General features: G+C 40.8%; 1 protein-coding gene across 3 annotated transcripts in view; it reads right to left on the bottom strand.

The window, feature by feature from the left end:
* LOC125462162 (ATP-dependent translocase ABCB1-like) overlaps positions 1-17,926 on the bottom strand; it is a 105,949-nt gene extending 88,023 nt beyond the window's left edge. The window contains exons 1-2 of one of the 3 annotated variants that reach the window (XM_059654627.1): positions 17,908-17,926; positions 17,118-17,232 (exon numbers count right to left, since the gene is read on the bottom strand). The gene's annotated coding sequence lies outside the window, so the exon portion shown is untranslated. Of the gene's footprint in view, positions 1-17,117; positions 17,233-17,309; positions 17,397-17,907 lie in introns of those variants that run through there. The other 2 variants (XM_048551825.2, XM_048551800.2) reach the window with 2 other exon arrangements.
* Positions 17,927-23,668: the final 5,742 nt, after the last annotated feature.

The raw sequence follows: 23,668 nt of genomic DNA, 5'->3' as shown, positions 1-23,668 counted from the left end.
CATACCATCAGGTCTTATTACATTATCGGCTACAATTTGCTCTTACATAAAGTATCATGTCTGACTTGTTTTTATCAATCACTCTCCTCTATCCGGTGCATTGGGTGTTTTAGTGTTTCTTTCAAGGCTCAGCGGTTCAATGAATTAACAGTGCTTTGTTTGGCTACAAACATTATCTTATTATTTCATTGATACTTTGCAGAAAAGTTCGCTCCTAGAATAAATGGTTCCATGTATTTTTTGATAACCAGTTTTGTGTTCTTGTGAGTTAACCCTGCTAAAAGTTAGTAACCATGTTTTATCAAGTATTGCTCCACAAGTTACTTTGTTTGATTATTTTTTTCCAAACCCTCTCAACAGGGCTAGCAAATTGTTGATGTCAACAACACAGGACCTGCCAATGTCCCCAGGGATGTGGGGCTGGATGAGATACATAGGTGGCACATTTGACATTTTAGAAGGCATCTCCATCTCCATCCATTGTATGAATGTGCTACAAAGGTACTTTCTGCCTCCTCAAGACATGGAACATGTTCTCAATGACTACCCTCTGTCCTACCCAACATTAAAGGACTATAAAACTCTGGCTGTGCACTCATTTCTGCATGTTGCTGACTGAGGTCTGAATGCCTACAAATTTTCACTGCTTTAAGGATAACATTAGAGGCTTGAATCTCAGAAGAAGCAACGAAGTTGTTTGTCTCTCTGACATTGTACAATAGGAAATACACGCACCAATAACTCTGTCCATTTCCAATTTTTGTTTCCCTTTCCATCCTTGGGGTGAATTTTATGCTCACCACAGATGGAGGGCAGGCTTGCCGGCAGAATAGATATAAAATTTCCCAGGTGGCCTTTACAGCTGGTCCTGACCTATCCACAGTTTTCCATGCCATGAGTCATTATGAATACTTAAGGGCCATTTCCCAGATTGCCTCAATGCTTAGGCTGGTGGTAGGAATTCTGGTTTGTGGAGGAATGCCCAGTGGGTCACCCTGCTTGGGCCTTGGGTAAGAGGTGGCAATCTCCCTCAAGTGCCCCCTTTTCTACAGTAAGTGCCTCAATGTCTGCCCCTTTGCCCCACCCTCACTTTTCCAACTCCCCCATACCCCAACCCTCCCACACCTCCAGCCTCCACATTAAGACACCAAACTCCTTCAACCAAATGTATCTCTTGACTCCCCCTTATCTCACCTGCCCACCAGTCTACCTCAGCTCCTTGCTATGAGATCCCCAATGTTTAGCCCATTCTCACAGTCCAGGTTAAGAATCTGGGGTTTGATTGTAGCCCAAGCCATGGTCACTGGCCTTGTTGAAATTGCAAGATCACTGGGCAGGTTGCATATTTGACTAGATTCTGAAATGGACCTTCAATGACAATGAAGAATAGAAGTCCTGTCTCTAATCGACTGAGAACCATCCAGCTGGCGGGTAATACTACCAGGATAAAATAGGAATCTAATGAAGAAATGTTCTACAGGTTAATCTATATCCACCGGAGTTTGGAAGAACAAGAGGTGATCTTTTCAGGGGAGGCAATGGACTAGTGGTATTATCACTGGATTGTTAACCCAGAAAACATTCCAGAGACCAGGGTTCAAATCCCACAACGGCAGATAGTGGAATCTGAATTCAATAAAGTATCTGGAATTAAGAATCTAATGATGATCATGAATCCATTGTCAATTGTCAATTGTCAATTGTTGGGGGGAAAACCCACCTCGTTCACTAATATCCTTTAGGGAAGGAAACAGTCATACCTACCTTGTCTGGCCTACATGTGGTCTCCAGATCCACAGCAATTTGGTTGATTCTTAACTGCCCTCTGGGCAATTAGGAATGGGCAATAAATGTTGCCTAGCCAGTGGCATCCTCATCCCATTGATAAATAAAAGAAAAAAAACAGAAGGTTTAAGTGGGATTGAATAGGGTGGATACCTGAGGGATATTTCCACTTGTGGGAAAGACCAAAACAAATGAACACAATTTAAGAACACAATGTTGCCCTTTAGGAAAGAGAACTTCATTTTCTCTCAGAGGTTGGTTTGAATGTGGTATCTTCTTCTCAAGAAGGTAGGTGTGGCTTGGTACTCAAATTTACTCAAATCTGAGTTAGACAGGATTTGACAGACAGGGGAATCAAGATGGGTGCAAACAGGAAAGTGGAGATTAGAACACAGTAAGATCAACTCAACATTATTGAAACATGGCATAGGCTTGAGGCCCAAGTCCTATATTCTTATGTTCCTACATTACACTCCTATTGTCTATTTCTCTTTCTCCATGACCAGTTTGTTTACCCCTTTCCCTGTCTATGTGTTGCTTTCTTCAATATCAGGAAGTGTATTTAACATGGAAGAGTACAGTTCAGGAATAGGCCCTTCACCCACCCCTGTCTCCAGCTGACCATAATGCCATTCTGAACTAATCCCATCTGCTTGCTCACGATCTCTATTCCCTGCCTGTTCATGTTATTGTCTAAATATTCTTAAATGTTGTTAGGGTATCTGCTTCTACCACCTCCTCTGGTCACATGTTCCAGACACCTGCCACCATCTGTTAAAAAAACAACTTGCCTCACACATCTCCTTTCAACTTTCCCACTCTCACCTTAAACAAATGTCCCTCCAGTATTTGTCAATTCCATCCTGGATAAAAGACACACTATGCATTGTATCTATGCCTCAGAATTTTATTTATTTCTATTAGGTTGCCCCTTAGCTTCTGATGTTCTAGTGAAAACAATCCAAGTCTGTCCAAACTGTCCTTATAACTAATACATTCCAACCCAAGCAATATACTAGTAAATCTCCTTTGCACCGTCTCCAAAGTCTCTACATCCTTCCTGTAGTTTGGCAAATAAAACTGCACACTGTGCACCAAATGGGGCCTGCAGCATGACTTGTCAACTCTTATACACAATTCTTCGATGAAGGCAACCACGCCATTTGCCTTCTTTGCAACATATTTCACTTACGTTGCCATTTTCAGTGGGCTACGGTCTTGAATCCCAAGATCCCTCCATATATCAATGCTTCTAAGGGTCCTATCATTTACATTATGCTTTCTTCTTGCATTTAACATCACAAAATGCACACTTGTCTGGGTTAAACTCCATCTGCCATTTCTCCGTCCAACTTATGTATATCCTATTGTAGCCTTTGACAATCTTTCTCACTAACCACAACTCTATCAACTTTTGTGTTGTCTCAAACTTACTAATCAGTCTACTTCTGTTTTCATATATAATATGTATATACAACAAAGAACAAAAGTCCCAACAAACACCCATCTACAACCACCCTCTATCTTCCATGATCAAGCCAATTGTGTATCCAAATTGCCAACTCACCATGGATTACATATGACTTAATCTTCTGGGTAAGCCTACCATGAGGCATGTAGACAACATCCACTGTTCTACCCTGATTAACCATCTTCATCAATTCCTCAAAAAAACTCAAATAAAGTTTGTAAGACAAGATCTCCCCCAAACAAAGCCATACTGGCTTTTCATGACAAGTAAATTTGATTATTCAAAATAATAATAGCACTGATGAAAGGCTTACTGGTGTTTAATTTCCTGGACTATCCCTGTTGCCCTTCTTAAAAAGTAGATTAGAGATTGCGAAAGGAGCGATTTCCCTGAAATACTGAAACCAAAGAGGAGGGAAAGATGTTTTTCATGTTGATATCACACTGGCAGTGACAGACAACGCACATGTTGCACAATCCACAAGGTGGACTTTTAAATGCCATTATGCTTGAAGGTCAGGCCTTTGTAGTTAGAGGGTGCCAACACCCAGGCAGGAATGTAGACAGCCATATTACTGATCGCCATTTCTTTCCCTCTGGCAGAAGAGAATCAGAAAATAAAACATCCAAACATTTATCAAATTAAGTCAATCTCATTTTCATATGAAGAATACTAAAACCTGGTATGTCACCCAGTGAAACATATATTTCAGTTGCTTTAAGAAATGGGCAAAATATAAAATTGATGCTTTAAATTAGGCTGGAACTTCACCTACCTGAGGAAGGTCAGGGACTTGATTGAGCAAGACATTATTATCAGATGTAAGGGAAATTACTTTATTTCAACCTCAATTATCGATTTTTACAACTTAGTTAAATGCAAACTGAAGGTCTGCAATGCTGAAGATAAGACTGAATCAATACCCAATTGCACAAATTGTAATGAAAGGGTGTTACTGTCTCTGTTTCACATGATTCCCCATTTTGAGCAGGAACACTCCATTAGTTAAACACTAACACCTGCTCATAGTCTGGCTTATTGCAGGCTGAGAGGCTCACTTTTGTAAACTCCAGGCTGATGAGAAAAAAGGCTGACTGGATGCAGTTCAGGAGTGGGCTTAAAAATATTGCTTTAAAAGTACTGTGCTTATAAAAAAATTCACTTTTATTATAAAATAATGCAGTTCAGTAATATATAAACTGACTTTTAAGGTTTCAAGCTTGTACTTCAAGCAAAAATTACAACTGGTTTTGCTGATTTGCCACACAGATCTTTTGGTAGGCCCAATGTTCCTAGGGAGCACTAATTGTTAAAGTGCAGACATGCAGCCATTGATTTTGGCTTCATAATCACAATCACACAAATGCAAGATCTCAAATGGACATTTCCTATTGCATTGGGTTTGTTGACTGGCATTTTGACGCTTAAGAATGAATTCCAATTTCAGTGTAAACAGAAGTTCGATGAACTTCAACCACTGCATAAATCTCATTGATAAATTCAAGAGTGAATGCATTTGGAGTTCAGCTATTTAACAAGGCCCCTCAATTTGGGTAGTATTCGAGCAAGAATGGTAATAATATTTACCACATTAGTTGCCTTGACAGTCCTCAATTTTACACTTTTGCTTTCCTTCATCGGATAAAATCTTTCTTTGTTGTTTTTAGCAATCACTGTCTTTGACATCACATTTACAATGTGGCAAAGATATGTAGAGATAAAGTTGACATAGGGCTGTCCTCTCATCAGAGAGAAATTGCTACTGGTGGTTTAATCTGAGGGTCTCCATGCCTCAGGCAAAAGGAAAGGTTGAGAAGGAGAGGCTTTCATGACAACGTTAGCTGCTACAGGAATTGAACGCACACTATAGACATCATTGTGCATGGCAAATCAACCATCTAGCTAACCAACTGAGCCAACCAAGTCCCTGAAAAAGTGCACGCCTATGAAAATCTGGACACTTAAGATGAGAAAGACAAATTTGTGAGGAGGTTGTACATGAGTTGTTCAGAACGCTACACATAATTGCCCTGGGAGCAGTGTCTGGACATGTCAGAGGAAATCTCACTTAACTGCCCCTATTTCACAGGACAGGATGCGACAGAAATGTGCTATTTGCTGCACAAAGACCAATGTATAGCATCTTTCCATTGTCAAAATGATCACAACATGAAGTTTTCATAGAAAGCCGACCAACTACTAAAGTGAAAGGCTTGAAACGTAGAAAGATTATACTAAGTTGGAGTTAAAATTTAACTCAGTTTTATTTTACTTTAATTCTCTTGTTGGACTTGGAGATCACCGGATGGCCAGCATTTTTCATACATTCCGAGCTGTCCTTGAATTGAGTGGTTTGCTAGGCCATCTCAGAGGCCAGGTGAGAGTCAACCACATTGCTGGAGGTCTGGAAGTACATGTAAGCTAAACCAGGTGACAATGGCAGATTTTGTTACCTGAAGGGCATTAGTGAGTCAAATGGGATTTTCCAACAACCAACAAATGGTTTCATGACCAGTAGATTCTTAATACCAGACTCTCAAATGATTATTAAAGCCTTATTTTTATGAATAACCACATTATTGAGAACAAAAGCATTAGGTTTCTTACTTTGGCAACCAGAGATTCCACAAATAAATGTATTCAGTTTAGTTCAATCAAATTGATTTATGTCCACAAGAAAAGGGGGCATTTAAAATTAATTTAGGGAAAGGTTTTCAGAGAAAGAAGTGGGTGGTTAATGGTGAATTATGTCTCATATTTCTGGAGAGACTCACAAGTTTTATATTTAGATTTAGATTTTATTGTCTTGCATGCTCAAGTACAGAAGTACAGGAGTACAGTGAAAAGTGTATAATGTTACCATAACGCGGTGCCATCTTAGGCACAAAGGGACCTAGGTACAAAATGTTTAGGTTACAAAGTAGTAAAAAAACAAAGTTTAAAAAATTAAGCATTGCCTTCATAGAATAATTAAAAAAAATAAAAATTTAAAAAGGTAATAGTTAATAATAGAGTTCTTTTCGATATAAACTAGAAAAAAACAAAGGAATAAAGTTCAAGGTTCAACAGTCTCCAGGAGATATCAGCTGCCAGTTCTCAACGCTGCTGCAAACTCTGCAGGACCTCTCTCCCCGCGTTGGGCTGCAATGCCACCACTGCTGCTGCTGAAGCTTCCATCTTCACAATCTCCTCCCAGTGCCTCCAGAACATCTCCGGACAAGACCCACACACATGCCAAGATACTGCCATGACAAGCTGAGAGACTGGCCTGAGACACTGCCATGCCGGGCTGAGACACCATTATACCAGGCCAAGAGACCACCATGTGCTGCCAAGAGACTGGGCGAAAAGACCACAATGGGCCAGTTCGGGCTGAGAGGAAACTTCGGTGGGTCTACGGTGATGCTGGGAGTGAAGAAAAGAAGAGAAGAAATACCAAGAGAGAAACAAAGGAGAAAGAAACAAGAAAGGGACAGATGGATTGGATGAGCTCCAGATGAAGCTTCCTACTGTCGTGGAGAATCACCAGGAGATGTAGAGAATTCTTCAAGAAGTTAAACTTTAATTTGCAAACAAAAGCTGTGACAATCAGAAAATGGTTTCCCGATTGCCCCTGATCCTCGGGGCTTGTTATCTTTTATACCTTTATCAGTAATCATGCTCTTTCTCAGGTTATCAGCATAACCAATTGTGTTAATTAGTGTTATCTCTCTAAGGTATTTGTGTCCTGAACTATCTCTGCTACAATGATTTCTTAACTTATGAGACTATGATTATTTTCTGCCACAATGGTCTCCTACTTCATACCTAATCTATTACATTAGGTCGTCATGGCCTTCACTAATCGAGATTACATATCACGTGGTGGTACTATCCTAACCATACTGTGCTACCATTGTTCCAGCACCACCTAGTGCATACCATTTAGTACCACCTATCTATTACATTATGTCATTATGGCCTTCAGCCTGTTTACCTTTATGTAATATGATTTGACTTGACTAACCTACTCATACTGTTTTCTATTCATATATACTTAATTTGTTCGACATAGCCCTAATCAATTATCTTATTGCTTTGTATGTTCCGTTGTATTTTCCATACTACTCCACCCACATCTTGGTAATGTAAAGTAGAAGAGGAACATTTCAAAACCTCACAGAAAGAACAGAAAGACAGAAGCTCTATAGCCAGAAGGTCTCAATAAGAAAACAAAGTGTTCTTGTTGTTAGCTTTACACCATAAACCTCTGAGAGTGAGATTTAATAGTCAAGGTATTTAGGACATTAATAAAGTGACTTATTCAGTAGAAATTCAATTGATGATGTCTCTTAAACTGGCTAAGGCAAGATCATAGTGGACAGGAAAATAAGAAAAAGAAAGTTTGTCAGGTAATAGGAGAGCAGAGGAGAGGCAGCTAGTTCACAGTTGAATCTCCCAGAGTCCAATGAGCCATTACTGAAACACAGGGGCAGAAGGATAGTGTACTTTTGTGCTTAAAGGGAGATTGGTAAGATCTAGAGAGGCGAGTTAGGAAATTCAAGGAAAACTGTATAAAGACACTGGTATTTGCTGATGTCGCCAGATATAATGCAAATAAAAGGGAATTAGTACAGAAAAACACCCTGATTGGTTAATCCCAGAAAATAAAACAACCTGAGGTAGGAAGCAAAATTCCATACATGCAAGAGTGACCAGATTAAACTTTGTCAAGAACCTTGTCAAATCAGTCAGAGTTCACCTGTGGTGCTATTTCCTAAATCAGATGAGTTGATTAGATTCTACATAGACTACAAAAGGGTCAAAGCAGTGATGAAAACGATTTGTACCCAAATCTTTCTTCAGTAGATTGTACTGATAGTGTTGGTAGTGTCCCATTAGTTTCTCAGATTGATCTATTGAAGTGGTACTGCAAGTATGAATCAACATTAAAAGGTAAAGAGATATCTGTCTTTGTTTCATCAAATTAACTGTATCAATGTTATTTTCATAGCATTTGGGTTTAAAAATGCCTCAGTTACTTTCAAGAAATATATAAACCAAGCCATAGCTTGCCTAACTGATCTGATTTAATTTATTCATTGTCATGTATATTTTGCTACATAGTACAGTGCAAGATATTGTACAGTGTCGCATTCTCTGGTGTTATCTTAAAACACTGAAAAATAAACCAAAACATAAACTATAAAGGCAGAAAAATGAAGAAATAATGAAAAAGTGTTCAGCTTTACAGCCCTTCTTAAGTGCCCTGCCATGGGCCAAGGGCCTGGAGCCCAGGCACAAGCCTCTTTTGCTGTGCCACTGCCACTTGATTGAAAGTTGCCGTTCTTCAGCGCCAACTTGCCTCTACCCATACCCTCGCAACTATACGTCATCAATGGGCCTTGCCGACGCTGCCACTGCTGATGCTGCTTGGTCTTGTACTGGATCCAAACTTGCCTCCACTGCTGTCTCCATGAATCTAGGCTGGATACAGACACTGCTGGTAACCCCAACTTGCCTGAGCCACAGCAGCCATGAGTCAGTGCTAGGAGCATCTAATCAGAAGTCACCAGGAACCTGAACTCACCTCTGACACCACTACCAACAGGCTGCATTGCTGGGCCTACTTGGGTCCACACTGCTTTTCAAATAAACTGGGTAGTTGATTTAAATGATGCCTTGATATGTAGCAACATCAGAGAAGGACACATGTAACAATTAGGTGAGCCATTTAAGAATTATAGCTTGTTGACTTTCATGAAGACTGAGCTTACAAATATGAGGGTAACCTACCTAGGACACTTTGGGGACCAAGGGCAAGTGTTGTTAGGATCAGGGAAAGTGAAGGCGCTGATCAATCACCTGTTCCTAAAACTAAACAGGAAATCATAATATTTCTGACAATGTGTGGATGCCTAACTTCAGCACAATAGCTGTACATCTAATAGTTTGTGACAAGAAAAAACGTAAAAATGTGCAAGTGGTTAGAGCAGTACAACATAGCCTATGTGAAGATGAAGGAAATCCTATTTAAATGCTTTTATGAAACCTTTTAAGTTGATGGGAGTGCCCATCAACTGGTCTGATCATTGGAAAGGCAGGACTTCATCTCTACAAGGACTGTGCGGTGGTCACTCTTACCGATACTGCCATGGACAGATGAATCTGCGGCAGTTTGCTGAAGGTGAGGTTGAATATATTTTCCCCTCTTATTGGTTCCCTCATCGCCCACCACAGGCTCAGTCTAGCAGCGAAGTCCTTTAAGGAAAAGATGCCATTGTCCTTTGGGCAGTTCTGACGATAGGTGGTGGTTTAACCTGTGGTCAACATGCCTCAGGCAGAGGTTAAAGTTGAGAAGCAGGTTCTTTCATGGTAACCTCAGCTGGCATGGGAATTGAAGTCATGATGGTGGCATCATTCTGCATCACAAACCAACCTTTAAGTCAACTGCAGAACCCAATCACTCGATCAGTATTGCTGCTGCTGAGCCACTCTTGGTGGTGGACATTAAAATCTCCCACCCTGAGTACATTTGGTGCCCTTGCCACCCTCAGTGCTTCCTCCAAGTGTTGTTCCGCATAGAGGAGCACTGATTCATCAGCCAAAAGAACATGATACACGGCTATCAGCAGGAGGTTTCCTTGCCCATATTTGACCTGGTGCCATGAGACTTCATGCGGTTCGGAGTCAATGTTGAGGACATCCAAGACAACCCCCTCTTGATTATACATCACTGTGTCATCATCTCTACTTGGGTCTATATATTTCCCTCAATCCATGAGCTCTAATTTTACTTATTAGCCTCCTGCATGGGATCTTCTCAAAAACATTTTGAAAATCCAAACACAATATCTACCGATGTAACAAGGCGTAGAGCTGGATGAGCACAGCAGGACAAACAGCATCAGAGGAGCTGGAAAGCTGATGTTTCGGGCCTACGCACTTCTTCAGGAATATTAACTGGCTTTCCTTTGTCTATGTTAGGTGATATCCTCACAAGGTCCAATAACTTTGTCAAATATGCTTTTCCATTCATAATTGAAATTGACTATCCAATTATACTGTTATTTTCTGAATTCTTACTACAGACTTGAAACTAATAGATTCACAGTTCTGCAATCTCCCTCTTTCTTCCTTCTTAAATGGCAGAATTGCATTTGCTAACTCCAAGTAAGCAGAAATATTTCCAGGATCTGTATAATTCGGAAAGATAATCACAAAGAATCCACTATCTCTCCTGCTATTCACTAAACAATATAAACAATCTAGGATGAAGCACATCTAGTCCAGGTTATTTATCATCTCTCAATCTAGCTATTTTTTCAATTACTACCTGTATAAAAATTCTAGTTTCTTTTAGTTCTTTAATTATTCAACTCCCCTGGTTTCTTTGTATTTCTGGAAGATTTTTTGTATCTTCTTCTGTGATGACAGATGCAAAGTAACTTTAGTTCCTGTACAAGCTCCCTGTTCTCCACAGCAAATCTTTCTGTCCCACCACACCCTCCCCAGTCCACCAATATTCATCCCCTCTACCTTCCCCCCCACCCACCATGGGCTTACATTTATATTAGCTACTCATTTTCTTTCACATATCAGTAGAAGTTGTCACAGTTTACTTTGATGATCCTTGTTTGTTTGCATTCTTATTACATTTCTCTTATCAGCTTCTGGGGCCTTCTCCACTCGGTGCTAAATGGCTGTAATCTTGAGATTTACCTCTATTTCTGCCATTCTTATGAGCCATTTCTATTGATTGATGGCAATCTTTAACTTCTTTTGATAACAACCATTGTGAGGTGATTGTACTTTAAGGAAATGTATATTTTTGTTGTAGGCTTCATAGTATTCCTTTAAATAGGGGTGTACACTTACTGTTAAATATTTTCGTGTATTTTACCAATTCACCATAACCAATATAGCCCTCATACTCTCATAGGAATAAGAGGAGGCCATTCAATCCATTGAGCCTGCTCCGCCAATCAGTACAATTGTAAGTGATTACACACTTTTATCCATCTAATCCCCATTGCCTTATATGCCACTGGTAATCAAAAATTTATCAGTCATAGAGTCATAGAATCATACAACATGAAACCCTTCAATCCAACCAGTCCATGCTGAACATAATCCCAAACTAATCTAGTCCCACCGGCCTGCGGTTGGCCCACTTCCCTCCAAATCTTTCCTATTCATGTATAGTACTTTTAAAATGTCTGTCAAATGTTGTAGCTGTGCCTGCATCCACCACCTCCACTGGAAGTTCAATTCACAAACAAACCACTCTCTGTGTAAAAACAAAGCCCCCATGTCTTGTTTAAATCTTTCTCCTCTCACCGTAAAATTCCCCACCTTATGGAAAAGACACTTGCTTCATCTAATCTACACTCCCCATTATTTTATAAACCTCTATAATGTCACCTGTCAATCTCCTTCACTCCAGTGAAAAAAGTCCCATCCTATCCAGCCCCTTCTTATAACTCAAACCCTTCATTGCCAGCAACATCCCCTTGAACCCTCTCCACCTTAATAAGATCCTTTTTATAACTGAGAGATCAGAACTGGACACAGTACTCCAGAAGAGTTCGCATCAATGTCCTGTACAACCTCACCATAATTTCCCAACTCCTGTACTTAAAGGCCTAAGCAATGAAGGCAATCCTTATTTATCTCAAACACCCACAAAGGGTAAACATCCCAGCCATCTATTGATGATTCCAAAGTTTTAAAGCCTTTGTAAAAACATTTTTCCTCATCTTGGAAATAGTGACATCCACCCACTTTTTAAGTGAGCTCAGCTCACCTGGTTTTAGACTCCCAATACAGGGAAGCATGCATTGACTTGCACTAACCTTTCCTATCCATTGAAGTATTTCATAAATTCTAATGACGTGACCACTCAATCCTCAAAACTCTATAGAATACAGGCCCGGTTTGCCTAATCTCTCTTCATAGGGCAGTCCTCCTATCCCAGAAAGAAGTCTGGTGACTCTTTGTTGCACTACCTTAATGGCAATAGTGTCTTTCCTAGGACATGGAGACTAAAACTTTACTTCAGATGTTATCCTATATAATTAAAGCAAACCGTTACTTTCCTATCCTCAAATCCTCATGTATTAAAGGTAATAATTCCATGAGCCTGACTATAAGCTTGTTGCACCTGCAAGTTAGCCTTCAGTGACTCATTGACAAATCCTTTTATACATCAACACTTTACAACCTCTCACAATTTAAAAAGAAATTCTGCATTTCTGTTCCCCATGGTTTCCTTTGCTCAGATTTAAGAACCGAGTTTTAGAAAGAAATATATCCCATTCAAATTTCATGTAAATTTCAGTCATATCATACATAGTCATTCTTTATCAAAGGTTCCTTTAAAGCAAGATTATTGGTTAGGTTTATCTCATTACATAACACCAAATCCAAAATACAGGTGTTTCTTAGATAACAAAGTGTGAAGCTGGATGAACACAGCAGGCCAACCAGCATCTCAGAAGAGCAAAAGCTGACGTTTCAGGCCTAGACCCTTCATCAGATCCTGCGAGCTCTGATGAAGGGTCTAGGCCTGAAAGGTCAGCTTTTGTGCTCCTGAGATGCTGTTTGGCCTGCTGTGTTCATCCAGCTTCACACTTTATTGTCTTGAATTCTCCAACAACTGCAGTTCCCATTAACTCTGATCACAGGTGTTTCTTAGACTTTTCTCATTATGCAACACCAAATCCAAAGTACAGGTATTTCTCCTGTAACACAAAACTTGCATTCTTGTGCGATCTTGCTCTATAGGACTTTACAAGCAGCGCGATGCAGTCGGAGGGCACTGGACCCATAATTCAGCAGTCAATAGATCAAAACAATCCTCTGCTGTTCACCATCGGCATACAATTTTGTGGGTAGTGTGGCTGAGTGGTTTAAGGTGCTGTATTAAGGCTCCTGTCTTTGTAGAGGTATGGGTTCAAATCCCACTGCTGCTATTTGTATCAGTACTTTGTCGGGCTGAGGACATTGCATGGATGAGTTATAGGGCGGCACAGTGGCTCAGTGGTTAGCACTGCTGCCTCAGACCCCCAGGGACTGGTGTTCGATTCCACCCTTGGGTGACCGTCTATGTGGAGTTGCGCATTTTCCCTGTGTCTGCATGAGTTTCTTCCCAAAGTGCAAAGATATGCAGGCTAGGTGGATTGGCCATGCCAAATTTCCCATAGTGTTCAGGGATATGTAGATTTGGTGGGTTATAGGGGGATGGGTCTGGGTGAGATGCTCTGAGGGATGCTGTGGACCTGTTGGGCGAAGGGCCCCTTTCCACACGGTAGGGAATGTACGAATTCTACAAATATAGAAAATTGCTGTACAGTAAAAAGTTTGCATTATCCAAACAGCAACCACTATTTATCAATTGTGTTACAGCCAAATTGCATCAACAGAACATGGATTATAGCAGAAATACCTGTAGACCAATCCTTAATTGGCTCATTGTATAGACTTCCAGACTCTCACAGTCTCACACGAATTAATTCTCCACAACATTAGTTCTGATTTGATTAGCCTAATCTAAATACAAATTCACATTTCTCTAAAGTATCATCATTGAATGGTGCTATATATCGACAAGTTTTCTTTCCTTACATTTAGAGAGTGGAGATGGTTTCTCTAATGTTCAGAATTATAATTGATCTATGTTTCATCATGCTCGTCTGTTGGCTGATATATGTTCGCTGCACCTAACTCATGAAGCTTGCGTGATATCTTGAAGAGTGAAAGCAAACAGAAGGTTCTGTGAAGATTAAAGATATCTGGCGTATAAATATTTATGTAAAAATCATGTGATTGTCAAAATACTTAACATTTTTGTAAAGTTTTTTCAGTCACTTTTGGAGTATTGCATGCAATTCTGGCCTCCGTCCGATAGCAAGGCTGCTATGAAACTAGAAACAATTCAAAAAACATTTATGAGGATGTTGCCGGAGTTGGAGGGTTCAAGATATAGGCAGAGATTGAATAGCCTGGGGCAATTTTCCCTGGAACATCACAGGTGACCTTATAGAGATTTATAAAATCATGAGGAGCATGGATTGGGTAAATAGGTAAGGTCTTTGCCCAAGGTGGGGGAGTCCAAAACTAGAGGGCATAGGTTTAAGGTGTGAGAGGAAAGATATAAGAGGGAACTAAGGGTCAACCTTTTCACACAGAGGGTGACTTGTGTATGGAATGAGCTGCCAGGGGAAGTGGTGGAGGCTGGTTTGTGACAACATTTAAAAGGGATACATGAATAGGAAGGGCTTAGAAGGATAAGGGCCAAATGCTGTAAAATGTGACTAGATTTATATCAGACATCTCGTCATTCCATTTGGACTAAAAGGTCTGTTACCATGTTGTATATCACTACGACACTATACTGTTGTTGTTGTGGTCTTTGAACTAGTGGCATTACTGTAGTGCTGTGAGGTAGATCAGAAATGCCAAAAGTTGACAGTCACAACTGTCATCTCTGCTGAGATGTAGAACTCGTTGGAAAAAGTGAGAGTCCAAAAATTGTCAATGCCCATAAATTGTCAGGAAGAAAATCTGTTGTGAGTCTCTGCATGAAGACAAGACATTTTCAGAATTTTCCATATGTGATTGGGAGCAATTATTTTGACTGTGACTACCAACACATCTTGGGTCTGTGCCATGTACCATTTCAAGGCAGTTACAAACAATTTCTTTTCTTACATGCTCATGTGGCAGTGATAATCATTCTGACTTTCATATGGAGGTGGTGAGAAATTGTGCAGGGTCCAAATTTGCCAAAGAACCTAGAAAGGTTGGAGGCCTGGGAGTCCTTTTAAAATTACATGCAGGATCTCATTGATAGCTTTTGGATCTATTTTCTGACTGGCAGCAGACTAAATCGACAGTCGCTGAACAGCAACAGGCTGGAAAAGATTTGAAGAACACCCAATTCAGGGAAATGTTGCAGCCATGGGATCCTTCAGGATGCATGGGGTCCACAGGAGATCCAGAATTTTCCGGTCATGTGTACAGTTTATAGCACCTTGTGATGCCAGTTATATTTCCAAATCCAACTGCCCAGACTGTCGAGAACCGAACTGAAATGGTGTGACCTTTCACAGATGGCATTGGCCATTGTCTTGATAGATTTGTGAGCATAGGACTGAGAGATCCTACATAGGTTGCTCATCACTCCCTGGAAGGAGAGAATAACATAGAAATTCAGTGCCACATTGACCTTCACTGAGAGGGGATGGCTTCCCACTCCAGGAGCCTTCAAGTCGGACTCCAGCTTCCAGCACAGTCCCATCACAGTGTCCTGTGCCACCAGGAGCTTCCATTGGCACTACTCTTTGCTCACAGCCAGGAAATGCAATCAGGACCGGAAAATTCAGGAAAATTCATGTGACTCAGACAACGTTGTCTATCTCATACGCTGCAGGCAATGATGTCCCGAGGCTTGGCATTTTGGTGAGACCATGCAGATGTTGCGACAATGGATGAATGGACACCATGCAACAACAGCATGGGAACACTTCAGCGGTCAAGGACATTTATCTTCGGATCTTCAGGTAAACGTCCTCCAAGGTGGACTTCAGGACACACAACAACGTAGAGTCACAGAGCAGAAACAGAAAGCAAAGTCCAGTATGCATGAGGTTCTTGGGTTCATGTTGCACTACAGGTGACCCCACCACACTATACACTCTCTAACTCACACACACACACACACACACACACACACACACACACACACACACACACACATCTATGGGGTGAATTTATGTCTGCCAATACATTTTATTATGTTCAAAAGGCATGTAATTTATAGACAGTCAGTCAATATGGTGTTTCATTGAATTCATACTTTACAAATGAAAACAGTCTGACTCCAAACTAAAATACAAACAGGTTCTAAACAAGACCTCACATCTAAAATGAGATAACAAGGTGTAGAGTTGGTTGAACACAGCAGGCCAAGCAGCAGCGAAGAGCAGGAAAGCTGATGTTTCATGTCGAGACCCTTCTTCAGAAATGACAAAGGGTCTAGGCCCGAAACGTCAGCCTCCCTGCTCCTCTGCTGCTGCTTGGCCTGCTGTGTTCATCCAGCTCTATACTTTGTTATCTCAGATTCTCCAGCAGTTCCTACTATCTCTCATATCTAACATGCATTGACTGACCTAAATTTTCACCTTTTCTTTACACTGATTAAAGCTTTAAAGCCTTGAAAAGAATTTGGGGATTTACATATGCATATTAATCAGTTAAAACCTTGTAACTGATTAAAGATTTAACAGCATCTTAGGTTTCTTTAGTACATCCTCATCAATGGTGTGAACCTTTGATCTTTTACTTATAAATTCTGTGTCTGATACTAACCTCTCTCACTAACACCTGAAGAAAGGATTGAGTCTCTGAAAGCTTGTGTTTTCAAATAAACCAAATAAACTGTAACCTGGTGTTGTGCGATTTCTGACCTTGTAAACAACAAAAGCTTGGGTCTAATAAGGTAGATTTCACACTGCAAAGTTGCCTTCATCGAGTGCTTATCAAAGCTCCTTTTAAAAGTTACTATTCAGTCTGTTTCATTACCTTTTCAGGTGATACATTCCAGATCATAAAAATGCACAGTTCTAATAAAAAGTTCCATATCTTCCCTTTGATTCTTTGTCAATTACATTTAATCTGCATTATCAGGCTCCTGACTCACCTGCCCATCGAAGTAGCTTTCTCTCACGCATTCAATCGTGACCCAATAACTTTGAACATATCTACTGCATGTCTCCTTAAAATTTATACCCTAAAGAGAGAAATCCTTAATTTCATTGATTTTCATAACTGAGCTATCTCATTATTGTAATTTAAAATAAATCACAAATAATTTATTTACCTGCTTTCCACAAGGTAGGCCTTGTCTTCTATTGTAGTATGGCAACAGAAACGGATCCGTTATTTTTTGATGTCAGTGCATTGTATACTTCTGGGGCATCTCCACAAGCTGGGTCCTAATTTATTACATGCAGAAAAACATGTAAAACATAAATTTCATCAAAAGGAATGTTTGTGTAAATTATCTACTAACCTGCACAATACTCTACTTGAAAGCAAAATAATTCTCGAAAAGAAATCAAGAGAAAAAAGAAAAATTAAACGTTTAAATCTATGCATTGTTCACTCTTCAGAGAATGTTAATGATTAACTTTGTCATGTTTTGTTAGAGGAAACAAAATGTAATCTGTTACTTAACATTCTCTTATCATTAGACACCATCGTGATTCAGTGTGATGATAGGTAGAAAGTCTTAACAATATTCAGACACACACACACACACACACACACACGCACACACACAGGAGAACAGGACAGAGGATAACAGGGTGGTTAGAGGGAGAAAAGAATCAGAAAGAATCAGGAAGTGGCAGTGTGAACCAGAGTGAAAAGAAATGGGGGGAGGAATGAATCTAGAGAGGAAGAGACAATGGGAGAGGAGGAACGTGGTGGAAAGAGGAGAAAATGGTAGAGCAGGCAGGTAAAGGAAGGGAGGATGAAGGTGGGAAGGGAAATAAGCAAGAGTCAAGGGAAAATAATAGGCAGAGACAGGGGACAAGAAATGTCATATCCATTACTGTTCTACTGTCTCATGAAGTCAAATCAACTATTAGGAATTTGAACAACTTAACTGAGTTGTGAAATATTCCATAGTAGTAACTTAAAGCAAGATTCACTAGATCATCAATTTCATCACTGAATGCAACCAGTTATCTCGTGTTACACACAGTTTTGTGTTAGATTTAATAGGGCTTTATTCTATCAACTAAGGATTGGGAAAGAGATTGAAGTCCATATTTAGCCAATTTGGCACTGCGCAGAGACAGATAAAGTCAGGTGATGCAATTGCCCAGTTGCTGTGGGAATGGCAGTGGGGGATGGGGGTGGGGTTGGCCAAATTTAGCTAGGTAACCCAGAATTAAATGTCTGTCACTGGTATTTTAAACTCGTCCCACCAGTATTATTTTAAATCTGGATTTTCCATCCAAACAATGCCTGCCAGCAGGCGTGATATAATTTTTCAGCAAGTATTTAAGAGAGAAATTCTTAACATAAAAAGCGAAGAAGGTTGGAGTTGTCTAACAAATCCACAGTCTTTTTATTATCGAGTCAAGATGGGAAAAGGCTGCACTCTGCTTCAGCAATACCTTCCTAGGTGTGCTGATGGGGACAGTGAAGGTGCATGCCCCCACTGAAGGATGGAGGGAACCAGCAGCTAAGACAAAGATGTGTTTGGAGGTTTGCCAGGAAGATAGCTGCAGGACAGCTACAATGTTTCTGAATTTAATGCAAAAAATGATTCCATTGCCTCAGAAAGACAGGAAAAGTGAGACCAATGGCACAGCCTTGTGTGCTGAAGTCTATCTCACACGGACCCCCTCACTCTGCCTTCTTAAGCACAACATTCCTCACAACTACTTAATGTGCAGTTTCAGGCACAGCTCTCTATGTATAAACTTTCTCAAATCTTCATCTGTCCATTTACGATGGACATACTCATTTTAGGTAATATTGAGCCTCTCTCTGCTAGTCACTTGCACTCAGCAGATTAATAGAATTTGGTAAGTACATCTCATCACTCTCATTTCTGGTTCTCTTCATTCCTTCATTAAAGGAGGAGAAAGCAGTGAATGCTGAGGAAAGGCAGAGAGCTAGACACGGCCTTCATTTGCAGAGAATTGAGCACTGGAGATTAGCAGAGTCTCAATGCTTCCAGCCAGTGGAGATGGGAATTGGGGGTTATTCTCAGTGATAGAATTAAATAACAGAAAGCCACATACAACAACCATGTTCACTTGATACCATCTGCTACTGAAATATGACCATGCACATAATAACTTTAAATGTTTTTACCTTCACAATGCACATTAATACCCTTTATCTCTCACAGAGACTTTCTGCTGTTCCACAGAGGTGGTCCAATCGCAGTACAATCACAGTAATGACACTCCTCAGATGAGTTTACTCAAAGTAAGGGTGATTCATCACAGGATCATCCAGATCATGAGCAAGTTCAGACACTCACACTTCAACAGGAAACGTTAGAGAGACAATTGAATTTTGAAATGGCATTTCCCACTTTACATATGATTCACATCAGATGGTAACATAGGGGTGGTGGTGAAGCGAGACATAACACCAGAGCTTCGTCGGCGGCTCACTGATGATGTTACCTAGAATGGTGTCTGAAAACAAACCTTCCAGCTCAGCGAGCAAACTCACATCCATGGTGGTGAAGAGTCATTGTCAGAGATCACTAGATGCTTTCCCCTGAGATGGGCATGGATGCTCTACATTATTGCATATGCTACAGTGGCAATTCCTCCAGATTGTGTCTGGGGCATTTGCTGCCTTCATCCTCTTTCCTTGACTGTGCCTAAGGACTAATTTGTTTTACAATGGTAGAGAAAAAAACTACGAGTGAATCCAGCAAGAAGTGGCTCTTGTCTTCAATTGGATGTAATTTATTGTGTGTAATGCTAACAGTGGAATTTACAAAAATGTCTCAATATGATTTGATGCGAGTTTAAGTTTCTGGATTTTGTTTTAGTAGCTAGTGGACTTTCTGTGTGTCTGAAGTTAGTAAATAAGTTGGAAGCATTTTCGTTGATATGGAGATTTCTTTCAAAAGTAGATTTTGAGATTTGGGCACCACAAATGAACTTTTTTTAATTTTAGATTATTTTGTGACCCATTATGCTAAATATCGGGACCTCAAAGTTTTTTTCTTTTAAGCTTGAGGAAAACAGCCATAACTTAGAGACAGAGCATTTGGGCTTTATTTTCCATGAACTACTTGCAATAGGATCACTGTATCGACCTGTGCTGCTAAGAAGGGAAGGATATATAATGAATTAGGTTACCTTAGACTTGTGGTTCATTGTTAGCCCCAGACGAGAGACCATAAGACAATAAGATATAGAAGTAGAATTAGGCAATTTGGCCTATTGAGTCCGATCTGTCGTTCAATCATGGCAGATATGCTTCTCAAGCCCATTGTCCTGCCTTCTCCTCATAACCCTTGCTTCTCATACCAATCAAGAACATATCCAGCTCTGTCTTAAATACACTGATGACTTGGCCTCCATGGTACTCTGCAGCAAGAAGTTTGACTGATTAACCATCCTCTAGCTGAAGAAATTCTTCCTCACCTCAGTTCTAAATGGTCACCCCTTCACTCTGAGGCTGTGCCCTCGGGTCCTAGTCTCCCCTACTAATGGGAACATCTCCACTACATCCAATCTATCTAGGCCTCTTGGTACTCTGTAAGTTTCAATCAGATCCCCAGCCCCCTCATTCTTCTAAACTCCATCAAGTACAGACCCAGAGTCCTTCATCCCCAAGATCATTCTTGTAAACATCCTCTGAACTGCCTCCAATGCCAGTGTATCTTCCTTAGATAAGGGGCCCAAAACTGCTCACAATTTTCCAAACATAGTCTGACCAGAGCATTATACAGCCTCAGCAGTACATTTTGCCATTTGTATTCTAGCTATCTTGAGATGAATACTAACATTCCATTTGCCTTCCTAACTGTCAACTGAACCTGCGTGTTAACCTTAAAAGAACCCTGAATGTTGTCCCAAACTTAAACATTGTCAAGGGCTTGCTGCATTTGTATGTGAATTCCTTCCTTGCAAAGTCAGAACCCACAGGTATTTGGAATGAAGAAACACACCCCCCGATAAAGAAAAGTGTACGTGTGTTGGAGTGGTGAGGTGGATGGAATTTTTTGATCAAAACCTGAAAAATGTGGTGGTCCTACATAAAAGAATAAATCTGGGGAATTAGTAATGGGGGATAATGAGATAACAGATGAATTGAACAAATATTTTGAGTTGGTCTTCACTAGACAGAATACATGTAACATTCCAAAAACAGTGATGAATCAGGAATTTCAAAAGAAAGGTCTAGGCCCGAAATGTCAGCTTTCCTGGTCCTCTGATGCTGCTTGTCCTGCTGTGTTCGTCCAGCTCTACACCTTGTTATCTATGAATCAGGAACTGAAAGGGAGGGAGAAAAGTTACAATTAGCAGAGAGCTAGTACTTCGGAAGTTGTTGGAACTGTGAGTTGACAAGTTCAGGCCCTGATTGATTTGATCCCAGGGTCTTAAAAGAAGTAGCTAGTGAGATAGATGATGGGCAGGTTTTAATTTTCCAAACTCGTTAGATTCAGGGAAGTTTCATTTTAATTGAAAATAGCTAAAGTAATTAAGTTTTACAAAGAAAGGAGCGAAGCAGAAAGCAGGAAACTACAGACCAGTTAACCTGAAATCTGTTATCGGGCAAACGCTAATATTACTATTAAAGATGTTATAACTGTGCACTGACAGAAGTTTAAAGTAATCAGATGTACTAACATGGTTTTGCAAGAGTGGTTTGTCTGTAGATAAAGGGAAGCCAGTGGATTTATTGTACTTAGATTTCAGGAGGCATTTGATAAGGTGCCACATCTAAGTTTATTGGGAAAAATTAAAGTTCATAGTGTGGGGGGTACATATTGGGATCTTTAGAAGATTAGTTGACTAACAGTAACCAGAGATAGGAGTAAATTAGTTTCTTTTGGCTCAAAGGATAATATGAGCATGAATATGTATCATTGGAGAAAAGATGATGGGGCATTTTACAGATGCTGTGAATCATTTGTGTGAAGGGACCGAACGTATAATAATTAAACTTGCTCATGAAACAATGATAGGATGGGAATGAGTTGTGAACAGGACAAAGGAGCCTATGAAAGGATAGAAACGAGCCCAGCTCGTCCCCTTCCCCCACTGCATCCCAAATCCAGCCCAGCCTGCCTCCACCTCCCTAACCTGTTCTTCCTCTCACCCATCCCTTCCTCCCACCCCAAGCCACACCTCCATTTCCTACCTACTAACCTCATCCCGCCTCCTTGACCTGTCCATCTTCCCTGGACTGACCTATCCCCTCCCTACTTCCCCACCTATACTCTCCTCTCCACCTATCTTCTTTTCTCTCCATCTTCAGTCCGCCTCCCCCTCTCTCCCTGTATATTCCAGAACCCTCTCTCCTTCCCCTCTCCGGTGTATGTGAGTGTCGCTGGCTGGCCAGCTGTTCTTGGCCATCCCTAGTTGCCCTTGAGAATGTGGTGCTGAGCTGCCTTCACTGCAGTCCTCTTGCTGTAGGTTGACCCACAATGCCATTTGGATGACAATTCCAGGATTTTGACCCATCGAAGGTGAAGGAATGGTGACATATTTCCAAGTCAGGATGGTGAGTGGTTTGGAGGGGATTTTGGAGGTGGTGGTGTTCAAGTATCTGATACCCTTGACCTTATAGATGGAAGTGGTCATGGGCTTGGAAGGTGCTATCTGAGGATCTTTGCTGAATTTCTGCAACGCTCCTTGTAGATAGTACACACTGCTGCTACTGAGCATCAGTGGTGGAGAGAGTGGATGTTTGTGGATGATAGTGCCAATCAAGTGGGCAGATTTGTCCTGGATGGTGTCAAGCTTCCGGAGTGTTGCTGGAGCTGCACTCATCCAGGCAAGTGCGGAGTATTCCATCACACTCCTGACTTGTGCCTTGTAGATGTTTAACAGGCTTTGGGGAGTCAGCAGGTGAGTTAATCACCACAGTATTACAAGCCTCTGACCTGCTCTTGTAGCCACAGTGTTTACATGGTAAGTCCAGTTGTGTTCCTTGTTTATGGTAACCTCCAGGATGTTGATAGCTGGAGATTTGTGATGGTAATACTGGTGGATGTCAAAGGGTGGTGGTTTGATTATCTTTTTTGGTGATGGTGATAGCCTGGCATTTGTGTGGTACAAATGTTACTTGCCAATTGTCAGCTCAAGCCTGGATATTATCTCGGTCTTGTTCCGTTTGAACATAGACTCCTTCAGTCTCTGAGGAGTTATAAATGGCACTGAACATTCTTCAATCATTAGCAAACATCCCCACTTCTGATCATATCATAAGACCATAAGACCATAAGACATAGGAACAGAAATTAGACCATTCGGCTCATCGAGTTGGCTCTGCCGTTCAATCATGGCTGATAAGTTCCTCAACCCCACTCTCCCGCTTTCTCCCCATGACCCTTGATCCCCTTGATAATCAAGAACCTATCTATTTCAGTCTTAAATATACTTAATGACCTGGCCTCTGCAGCCTCTGTGGCAGTGAATTCCATAGATTCACCACTCTCTGGGTGACAAAGTTTATCCTAATCTCCATTCTAAAAGTTTTTCCCTTTACTCTAAGGCTGTGCCCTCTGGTCCTAGCCTCTTTTACCATCTTCCCAACATCCACATTATTCAGGCCATTCTGTATCCTGTAAGTTTCAACTAGATTCCACCCCCCCCCCATCCTTCCAAACCCCATTGAGTGTAGACCAAGAGTCCTCAAACATTCCTCCTATGTTAA

Source organism: Stegostoma tigrinum, chromosome 2 (assembly GCF_030684315.1).
Source record: "Stegostoma tigrinum isolate sSteTig4 chromosome 2, sSteTig4.hap1, whole genome shotgun sequence".
Lineage (NCBI taxonomy): Eukaryota > Metazoa > Chordata > Chondrichthyes > Orectolobiformes > Stegostomatidae > Stegostoma > Stegostoma tigrinum.
The sequence above is the reverse complement of the archived record's forward strand: the minus strand, read 5'-3'. Positions and strand labels throughout refer to the sequence as shown.